General features: G+C 42.0%; 1 long non-coding RNA gene across 1 annotated transcript; it reads left to right on the plus strand.

Moving 5' to 3' along the window:
* Positions 1-6,662: 6,662 nt before the first annotated feature.
* LOC122163412 lies at positions 6,663-10,726 on the plus strand. Its single transcript, XR_006169899.1, has 2 exons — positions 6,663-8,078; positions 8,162-10,726. It is a non-coding gene; the product is annotated as an uncharacterized LOC122163412 (long non-coding RNA).
* The last annotated feature ends 599 nt before the right edge of the window (positions 10,727-11,325 follow it).

Genomic DNA, 11,325 nt, shown 5'->3' on the forward strand with positions numbered 1-11,325 from the left:
GGCTGCCCAGGGCCCCATCCAACCTGGCCTTGAACACCTCCAGGGATGGACGGGGCATCACAGCCTCTCTGGGCAGCTGTTCCAGCACCTCACCACTCTCGTAGTAAAGAAGTACAAGCACAGTTTTTGTTTCTGTTCCACAGCACTTCCTGGGCTGCTACCACTGCCAGATCACACTGCTGCTGGGCAAATAAAGTTCCTGCTCACAGAAACTGATACGGAAACTTAAAGGTCACCTTCAAAAGGAGCAGTAAGGAGAAATCTTTCACATGGAACACTGCCAGTATCTTCAGTTCAGGGAACGAAAAAGTGAGACCCAGAAAGATGAAAACTTTTCCAAGGCTACTCCTGAGCCTGCATTAACTCCTGTTTCCATAACTCAGTATCAGATTTAACCCAAGAGTTCAAAGGTGCTTCCCACGTGCCTGAATTTGTATGTGCTGTGAAGCCCTGGGCTTTACCTTCAATCACTGAGCAACGTGCAGACATTTTCTTCCTTGCCATGGCTGTCATCCAGAAAACAGATGAGCCAAAACAGTTTTACTGTAAAATCCTAATAAATAGCTCAGCCAATTAACAACTCAGGAAGAGACCAATGTGGGTGTGCGGGTAACCTTGCCTATCATAACCTAAGTATGCTGTTAAATGACTAGGATTGATGCAATTTACATTAATGGAGAGGCACTTCTTTCCATCATCTGTTCTGGTGCTACTGGCTAAAGGCACACTGCTCTCTTGATAACCGCATTTCCTTACAGCACTCCTGTACCCCCTGCCCCTCAGAAATTAAAAACACCAAGAACCCAAGCACCAGAATCAGAGAAGCAACAATCTGAAATCAACACAAACCTTATCATGTACAACCTGAGGACAGCGTAGCATCGTAGAATCACCAAGGTTGAAAAAGACCTCCAAGATTTTCCGGACCAACCCCAATCATCCTCCCACCAGCATTTCCCCACCAAACCATGTCCCTTAGTACCACATCCAAATATTTCTTGAACACCTCCAGGGACAGTGACTTCAGCACTGCCCCAGGCAGCCCATTACAGTGCCTGACCACTCTTTCAGAGAAGAAATTTTTCCAAATGTCCAATCTGAGCTCACCTGAGTAGTTCACTTAGTTCTTATTTAAGCATGGAAGGAAAAAAAAAGAACAAAAAACCACACACAACAAAAAACAACACACCTCTCCCTTTGGTCTTCTGAAATCAATTACATACCTACTTTCTAATTTGTCTTGATCATGTGAACTAAAGAATTAACTGAACAATCATCCAGCTGAGAAAGGTTTGGAACCGAGCTGGGAACCTGTCTATTGCTCCTCAAAAATGAGATGAAGAGCTCCTATCCATTTATTTTAATAAAGGATTTCTGGTCTTCTGTGTGCTACAGTTGAACAACAAATGCACACTTGGATGGCACATATCAATAAGTTTGGGACAGAAAAAGCCAATTTTCTGTGGATATGCCTTGAAAAAAAAAGAATACATGCACTGAAAGATGTATTCTGTCCACTTAGCTAGGGCTGCTGAACTGCAGTACATGCAATGATGAACAGCACTTCCTGAAACATATGACTGGAAAGGAGAGATGGCCTGCCAGTCCATAAGAGAGCAGAAAATAGCAAGGAGGAAGAGGAGAAAAGGCAACAAATGCAGTGCCAAATTCCTGTAGGCAGTCTATTTGATGGCTGAGACGTTTTCTCCCAGCTTTTCTAGAAAGGGTTTGGTATAACTAATCCCCATGCCCAAATGCACTAAGGGGCACGCGGCTGGCTGTGTTCCACACGATCCTCCTCCTCACCTCCCTGCCACCAGCATTCAGCTGATTACCAAACAGGTTTTTCTTGGTGTTATTTTTAATTCCCTCAAACTGCCTATTTCTTTCCCTCGCCAAACAGTTGGAGTTGTTTAGCTCCTCAAAAGTCTTAAATAGCTGCTGGATGCTGCTGGCTGGGACACAGCTCCTGAAGGTGCCATCCCATCACTGAATGGGGCACGGCGCAGCACAACGCAGTGCCCACCCACAGGCACTGCACCAGTACAGCCAGTACAGTACTGGGCAGCCAGTGGGCCCAGCCTTCCCACACAGCCCACATGAATGCGTGGCCATACATGCCTGTGTGCCATTTTATGGACAAGGTGCACACTGGCTCACTTGCCTCCAACCTTACCCACTTCACTCGCTTCCAGGCAGGTTTCAGAGTCACATTTCTGAACAGTATGTAAAGTCCAGCAGGAACTATTTCTTGTGTCACTATTTCTGTCGATTCACAGAAACAAGCTGCTTATTTCTGGAGGCTTCATGCACTCTCAAGTTTCCCTGCTTCATCTCAGAGACAGCACCGATAGGATTCAGCATCTTAAAATCACAACGGCAGTTTCATTTCCAGAGCCAGTCCCCTTCCACCAGATCTCACCAACAGCTGCAACAGCGTACAGATGGTCAACAGCTTCCATCTGAAGAATGCAGCTGTGCTGGAATGTCTGATTCAACGTAAACTGAACACAGGTAGGAGAGGATCTTAATTTTGTACAATGTTTGGTTTTAAATGTTGCTATAAAATATAATAAAAATGAAGGAATGTACAGATTCCACAAGGAAAAAGATGGAAAAAAAACCAAAACAGGTGCTGTAAAATTATTTGAAATACAATTAAAATACAAGGAACTCAGTGAAAAACAGAACTCTTCTAGGAAGACAGGTTGAAGGAACTTTCAGTATACTGTTTTGTAAGGTGACATTTCCCTAGGAAATAAATGCCAGTCTTCAAGCAGCAGCTCCTACAATGTTCCAACAGTTCAAAATAGTATTCTAAAGTTCCCCTTTAGCTGTACAACCTGTAGGAATGGTTCAGTATTTTCAAGCCCTCTCCCTCAAGGAAATTGGTATGACATCAGTACCAGACGTTGTACCATTTATATTCAGACTAGGAGCAGGCTGGAACTGCAGTTTTGATCAGTGACTTGAGAGAAGTTATTACAAATAACAAAAACATTCCCCAAATCCCAAACACGAGAACAAATCTGAAATTGTACCGCAAGACAATTGTTGGCACCAAACTCAACAAGAGTTGTGATCTCTGCCACCTACTGGAGAGCGCTGAATACCATTAGTTTGAGGTACACACACAACACCACACTGCTCCCAGTCCAACAAGACAGTCATCAAAAGCTTCTCCTCTTTTAGTTCTCTGGATACCTTGCTTTTTTTAACTCGTTTTTCATATCCCTTTTCCTAAAACAGCTTAAACGAATATTAGGCAAACCACATGAATTCTCAATTATTCAATGCCAAACAAAGAACAGTCTGTAATTCCCATGGGCTGGATTAGTTTAACCTTATTGAAGTACCAGATTTCCCAAAATACCTGAGAATCCACTTTGTACTATGTAGCACTCTCCCAGCTTCAGTAAGGGAATGTTATCAGAGACATCTTAACTCCTGGACTTTTAAAGAAGATCCATTGCTGACCAACTGCCCAAGATATAAATGAGCTCTTCAGAAAGATAAATAATGCTGTCTAACATCCTTCACTGTTAATCAGTGACCATAGCATGTTGTCTCCTGTCCTAATGAGCTACCCCAAATTTAGAACTTTTGGTGCTATAATTAGATAGGGCAGGTTTTTTGTTGTTGTTTTTAGAACTAATCAGCACAGTACTTATTATTATGAAAACTCTCCCAGTTTAGCAGCAGGAGAGGCTGATTTTGACCTAGCTTCTCATATGCCTCTCATAACTCGTGTTGTCAACTACAGACAACAGGAGAAGAAAAAGAAAAATAACTCAGGAAGAGAGCATGGGAGAATCTATGGCTTCCAGCTACAGCCAACCTGCTCAATAACGCGGATAATACTCAAAATTATCTTTTCCTTTATTCCTTCCAAACGAAGTAGCTGACAGCGCAATTTAATTTGTTCAGAATATGTTGCAAGTCAGTAGTTTTGCTTGTGCTCCTTACAAAAGCTTCCAACATTAAATTGCTTCGTTTTATTAAAGATACACCTTCATTTTTAAGGTACAGCCCTGTTCATATTGCAAATAAGCCATCACGGAAATTATTACTGAGAAGTGCCTAGTGCAAAGCAGATAAATCAAAGACAACAGTGGAGTACTGATTGATGGTATTTGTCCTCCACCATTAAATAACCAGCCAGTGACAAAAAAAGGAAATACTGAAAGGGTGAAAGAAGCACCAAGAGAAACGTTTCAAAAGGAGCGTTTTTTTGAGTGAAAGTCAAAGTTCACTAGGTCATTTATCTCTTCCAGCTGAAGAACCCCATAAGTTCGTAGTCTGCTGTCACAGAGCTGTACAACCAGACATGCGGCATACCAGCCTTCTTCTCTAGTCCTGCTCTGTGATCTGAGGTGGGATGCTGAGATCAAAGCATATATGAAAGAATATTAGTCAGCTTGTGGAAATCTTATTTAGTTTATTCTGTATTTGCAATTCCACTGACTTCAATTTGGCTGTTCACAGCCACCAGAAGCAAAAACTATTGCTCTCATACACAATGTGCGACAACTGTCTGCTCAGCAGCTGGAAATCAGAAGTGCCACAAAAACAAGTGTTAAACAGTTATAGCCACTGACCTGAGGCCCATAGATATACCTGCTTGCTTTCAAATGCATATTTATTCAAAATGCAGGATTAGACAAACACTTTGTGTAGGTAGAAAAATATATCCAGACCAGTACTTGTAGCTAACTATAAAATATCACATTGCTATAAGAACAGTGGATAAACAGGTAGCTCAGCTGGAATTGAATGTACAACCTTGTTTGTTCTTTCTTTTTCCCACCACCACAAATGCCTAGAGAAGGACGGATTCCAAGCAGGTAGGAAAAGAAAAGTAAAAAGACAGAAGTTGACCCAATAAGCTTTGATCCGGGGGAAGGAACACTAGGATTTAGGGGATAGTGGACGTGCTCCAAAAATAAATACAAACCTTCATGGTCACTAGTAAAGATAAACAGATGCCCAGTAAAACAAATACACCACCAAGGACACAACAGGATAGATGTGCCAGCACTGTAAGACAAAAATACAGCAAGAGGAAATACAGCAGCACCAGATGTGAATGCAATGGTCAACATTAGGAAAATGCATTGATAATTTTTTTTTTCATGAATATGCAACACAGGTAAGTAAAAAAAAAAAAAAAAAGGACATAACGTACTGTAAAATTTGAGAAGGGTTCAATAGGCACAGCTTAGCAGCACTGAGAAACCGTTCTGTTAGGCCACAGTATAGGAAAAGAAGGAAGATCATGACGAAACACATGCTACCTTAGTGACTACTGAAAAATACTGACAGAGTTAAACATGGACTCCAAGGAAGAAGCAAACCATTTCTACAAGATGGGATGTCTGTCTTACAGCACATAATAATGCAGCCTGGAATGAAACACAAATGATGGAAAATATTCATATTTCAGAGTGAGGTTGCGCAGCATATAATAGAGGTGATAGGGTCAAAGTCCAAAGAATGGAATAAAGCGTACCAACAAGTGCCAGTGCTCTAAGTATAAGCAGGGTGACATGGCAATGACAGGAGGCATCTCACTGCTGGCACTGCAGGCTGTCACTGAGGAGGAAATGCATGAAATGCACTGATACCCATTTTCTAGAAAACAGCTGTCTTAAGGAACACACCCTGAGAACTGAAGGAATTCAAGTCATCACCCTTCACATAGCAGTTAAATAAAACAATATAAATGTAATAACATTGCTCATGTGACACTGGAAGGATAACTTTAAATGCTCATGACTTTAAGAAAAAAAAAAAGCACTTATCTCGGTTGCAGCTTTGAAAGGACACAGTGGTCATGAAACAACTAAGCTGAAGCAATCTGCATGCTTCACTGCAGGGTGTCCTCCTCGCAAGGAAGCTGACATGCTACTGTGAAAATTAGGAACCAGCCCTACAGGAAGGTGCTTCAGAATCACATTTGTTGCAGCAGTTTTGCAGGAAGACAATCTGGGAGATTGAAAATGCTCTCACCAACAATTCTGCTCAAGAGACGCTTCTCACATTGCTACTGCTGCTCAATGTCAGGAGCACTGCAGAAACAAATTGCAGGATTACTGCCTCACAGAAATACCTACCTGCAACTTCAGAGGTTGCAGTTTGGAATGAGATCGTGGCCTGAAGAAGCACTTCTGTCAGTGACCCTGCCTCCAGGATTTCATAGAACAAGGCTAAAAGGAGACATGTAGCACTCGGAACTGTAACATGGACCAGTCTGAGAGGAGGCAGTGACCACCCACACCAAGCCCATTCGAAAGCAGAAGTTAAGCTACAGATGTTACAGCAACCTGGGAAAAGAGGAAGCACCCTGTAATGCATGCTTCAACCTACAAGTATTATCGCCCTCACATAGCCCAGATCAGCTGCCCGAGCTGAGGCAGACTTCAGCCTTCAGCGATGGAGAGCACAGACTCTCAGCCCTTGGAACAGGACCCAGGGAGGGATCTTCTGGCTTTGCACCGAAGTCTGGGGATTCCAAATGGAGAAACAGAGCAGCACAAGCCAGGGGTCTTTCAGAATAACATCTGAAATAGATGCAGGATCATATACTTCAGAGATCTCAAGGTCAGGCTTTTCAATCAATTCTGAACCTGTCTGCATACAGGTTTGCTTTTTTTTTTTTTTTTTTTTTTTTTTTTTTTTTTACACAGCATAAATAATCCCAATAGCTTCTCATACAAACGTGACACGGGAGCACAACTGAATGACAATATAAGGCAGGAAGCAAAAGAAAAACACTGCACCCCACTGCAGCAGCAGGGCACAGCTCTGCCATGCCAGAAACAATTACTGAGATGGGAAGGCAGCCAGCCTGCCCAGCCAACAGAACAACCAAAGAGCACCAAGTCCACAGCTCCAGATCTCCTCATTTAGTTAACTCCTCCTGAAGTTACAGGTCAATAGTAAGAATAGAAGGCTGTACTTGGAAAAAAAGCATGAATGCAATCTTTTCCTCTTTATGAGCGAGAACTTAGGTGCTAAAAGTTGAGGTTTCTTGCTAATCCTTAGAGGACATTTCATGCTGTTACAAAACGTGCCCATGCCTACAAGGTGCTCAGATGCCATGGTTACAGGCACAGTATGGGACTGTAAATAGCACGCCGTGACAGAGTTGCACACTCCTCCATACTGCAGCTGGCTAAGGCACCGGGAGACCAGGCAAGTTTTTGTTAACTTCTACCCACATTCGGCTGATCTTTAGCACCTGGGCAGATCACCATTAACATTTTGTCATTGTTGCATGCTCTGAAACAACTGCCCTTAAGATCACAGTCCTGTTTACATTTTTATTGACCAAAACGCAAAAGTAAATGTTGTGTCACACGACGTTCATAAGAGTTTAAATAATGAACCAATTCAACCTGGCACATAGCAGTTCCACCAGTTATCAGAAAGAAACAGAGCTGAGGAGTGAGCACCACTTCTTCATGTACTTACATGAGGACAGTGACAGAAGCTTTCCTTTGGCTGACTGCAGCTGTACGGTGCTATTAAGTACAGGGTAAGTCCATTGCACCCAAACATTATACAAGCTTGATTAAAAAAAACAGCTGAATAACATTTTTATTTGGAGAGCACACAGCATTTGCTAACCTTCTGCCATTTCATTTTTTTTTCCTTCCAAATTTAAGCTTTGTGTGTGTGTGTGTGTGTGTGGACAAATTCACCATAATTTCTTGTTCTCTGCTTCCCTGAGGAGTCTGTGAAACAACATCCCTACAAACACCAAGTGCGCTGAAGGGCAGGGAAATAAGTTGGAAAGAACATTTCAAGATATTCTTAATTACTCTTGGTTAACAAGTAAAATGTTTTAAGTTGATACTAAACGAGCACTGACATTGATATAAAGTGGGAAACTGGCTCTTCATCTGAATCTAAGCTTCCCATGGGAATGCTGAAAATCTGTCTTGTTCCATTTCAAAACAGTTTCTATTTCTTCAGAGAAGTTTTACTCTATGTCCTGAAGAATTAGAGCACGTTTAAAAGATGTGGTGCCCACAGACCATGCAGAGCTTCAGTGCAATGTCACACTTGAGAAATAGGTAATTTAGCATTTACCATAAGAAAAAATCTGTGCGTACACAGCATGAGACTAATCGCTGCTAATCTGATTTTCTTCCTTCAGAGTGAGCAACATACACACACTGATTCCCAAGCAGAAGAGCAGCTTGGAACATTAGAAGCTTCTTATCTTAGGGACCATTGCAAACAAAATTATTTGGAGAATTCAAAAACATTCTAAACAAAATCTTCTTGATCAGATAGGCCAAGAAAACTGGAACTCACCTATCGATATTGGCTTTGAACTTCAGAAGCAATTCATAGAAAGGGCTTTTCCTAATACTGCACATTACACAAAGACTAAAACCACTTTGTTGGTCATATCCCCACAAGCACACAAACAAGCCAGAAGAGCATTAAGCTCTGTCTTCTTTCAGGAGAAGATTATTCAAATGTATGCAAATGCACACATGGCATTGGACAAATATGAAGACTCTAATAACAAAACCTTGTAATAAAGCCAAACGAGGCTACTGTCTTTATTCTGCTTGGTGATCTGTAACAGACCAGCTTCCCATTGCCTTGATTTTTATGTAGTCCTTTAAAAACATGAAGTCTGTGTGATTATAAAACTCCATCAGGACAAAGAGGGAATACCAGTCTGGGAGCACTTATTCTCATTTTGCACAAAGACAGCAATCAACTTCTGATTGTGGTGTACACCTTAACTGTCCATTTATTCACTGACACCAATTTCAGGACAAGTTACCAAGCACATTACGACTAGCACCTCACCATCAGTAGAGCTGTGAAGTACTCTGTAGGCAATGTAGTTTTACTGGGCTTGGTATAAGGAAAAAAAAAAGAAAATGACCAAAGCAGATCTGCTGTCATTTGGGACGCCACAGTCCTAAAAGGTATACAGAGATAAACAGTGATATATGAAGCCAAAAGAAAGCCCAACCCTTAAGCATTTTAAGCTACCTTTCTGTGATATTTATTATTCAATTTTTCAACACTATGCCTCTCCCCACTTCTGAAAAACAAAATGAATGTTGCTACCTACTGCTCTGCTTTATCATTATTAAATTAAGATGCTAAAGCCCAATAGGGAAAGCATCCGTGTACCCCTTATAATCCACCATCACATCATCTTAGTGCAGGTATAACACCAAGCATGGCAAGTGTAGCCATATGAGGTATATTTACTCAAGCTGGTACCATCTGTGTTACTCGTGAGCAGTGGAGTGAGACAGAATCAGACTGATACACAGTCATTTAGGGCCCTGTGTACCCTCAGCTTTCCAGGAAAGCTTCACTAAGCTCATTTTAGATTAAACCAGGAGACACCAACAAGTACCAGCCACCTGTTTTGGAAGGTGCTTTTTGATTCCATACAATGCATACACAAAGAAAGCAGGAAGAAAGAAAAAAGGAAAAACTTCTCACTTGCTTTTGAGCACCTTGTCCAGGGTTTCAGATGCTTCTTATCACAATACAGAAGGGTTTACATAATTCCTCATTGCTCCTGGATGACTCTTAGAAGGATGACAAATGACCACCACCCCCATCCTTTCAATTCTCTGTGACTTGCAGAAGGTCACAGCTACCGGACAGAGAGGAAAAGTACAGATTAAAAGATTACAGCTGACAATGCTTTCCTAAGGGGACTTCAGACTGAAGTGCAGTGACCACAGCAGCAGCTGGCCATTGAATCTCTCTGATTACTTTTACATTAACTCTTCATCCCAAAAATCAGCAAGCAAGAAGGAAAAGAAACTCCCTTATCTCCAGACATTCTCTCCTCTGCTCCAGCACAGACAAACCCTCCTCAGCACAGAGCTGTGTGATTAAAGAGAACAGACCCTTTAGCAGCGTGGCACTGGACTTGGCCACACTTGCACAAGCACTCATTAGAAAAAGCCCTAACCCCACGGCTGGCTCCAGAGGAAGGTACTTGAGGATGTGGAAACTGAGGCAGATACCTCCAGATACCGCTGTGTAGTGTTTGTATTGTGTGAGCAGGACTTACAGGTTCCCTGGACCAAAGAGAGCATGTGTTGATCTCCTATCCCACGACTGGGGCTTTCCACTGGAAAAGATGAGGACTCTGGCTGCCACACAAGAATGGTTTATGTGTTATAGCTTAAAATGCTTATGTGTTTAGAGTGCCTGTCACGACAGGCCAAACAGCTTCTGCTTTTAAAGAAACAAAAGATCACAATTGCTTGAAACCATCAAGACTCAGGAAACCAGTTCTGTGATGCAGGTATCAGCTGGAGCAGGAAAAGAAACTGCAGAGAGAGAAGCACCCAGCGCTCCAGAGAGCAGCAGCTGGAGGGCAGGCCTGGCTCAACCTCACAGCACGCGGCTGTGACACGTCTGTGCGGCACAGAGCTCCCATCCCCTCCTGGAGGAGCAGGCAGGTTGTTCACACCGTGGTCTGAATAAAGCTGTATTTATCAACTACTGCAAAAGCCAAAGTGCTCATAGCTCCACAAGAATTATTATTCTTATCTCAACGTAAATAATGCCAGAATACTTTAGACAAAAAAATTGTTTTTTCAAATATTGTAATAGGGCATAAACTAAAGACCTAAGGCAGTTCATACAGCCTGCCCAGCTCACTGATCAATCATTTCATTCACCACGGTCCTGTTTAAAATGTAATTAAACTCCAGAAAAATCAGATGTCCTTTTGTGTGATACCTCTCTTTCAGCATCACATGACACACAGACAAGCTGCATTAGTTCAGTCAGATAAAGACCACTACAACCACACATCTGCCTGCACCGTACCTTTCCAGGTGTTTCATTTTCAAGAGCTTAGAGTCAATCCCACTTCAAAATAAGACTGGACTTGTTGCAAACATTGGAGAACTCACTTTTCCCTGCTGCAGCTTGACAAGGTCTGTCAGGAACTGAGGACAGACTCAGGCTTAGTGCTATGACCCAAACTGCATCCTTATGTTGCTGTCTGCCATTTGAACTGTGTAACTGGGTCTAAACTTAATTTAGACCCAGTATTTTCCATCCTTTGTCAACTGAATGAGAGGCTTTAAGCTAAATATCTTAGACTTTAGAAAGACCTTAGAAAGACCTTCCCATGTTTGGAAGCAATCTAATGAAATTCAGATTCCATACCAATACATTACAGCACATTTTTGGCAGATAGAGAGCAAGAACATTTTTTAAAGCACCAGAATTACTTACAAGCTTTCCCCCACCCCCAATTATTTATCGTATCATCACAATTTACATGTACACCATTAGAGGATACCTCAATCA

The sequence above is a fragment of the Centrocercus urophasianus genome, unplaced genomic scaffold (assembly GCF_019232065.1).
Source record: "Centrocercus urophasianus isolate 14NV4802_14NV808 unplaced genomic scaffold, USGS_Curo_1.0 seq_23, whole genome shotgun sequence".
Lineage (NCBI taxonomy): Eukaryota > Metazoa > Chordata > Aves > Galliformes > Phasianidae > Centrocercus > Centrocercus urophasianus.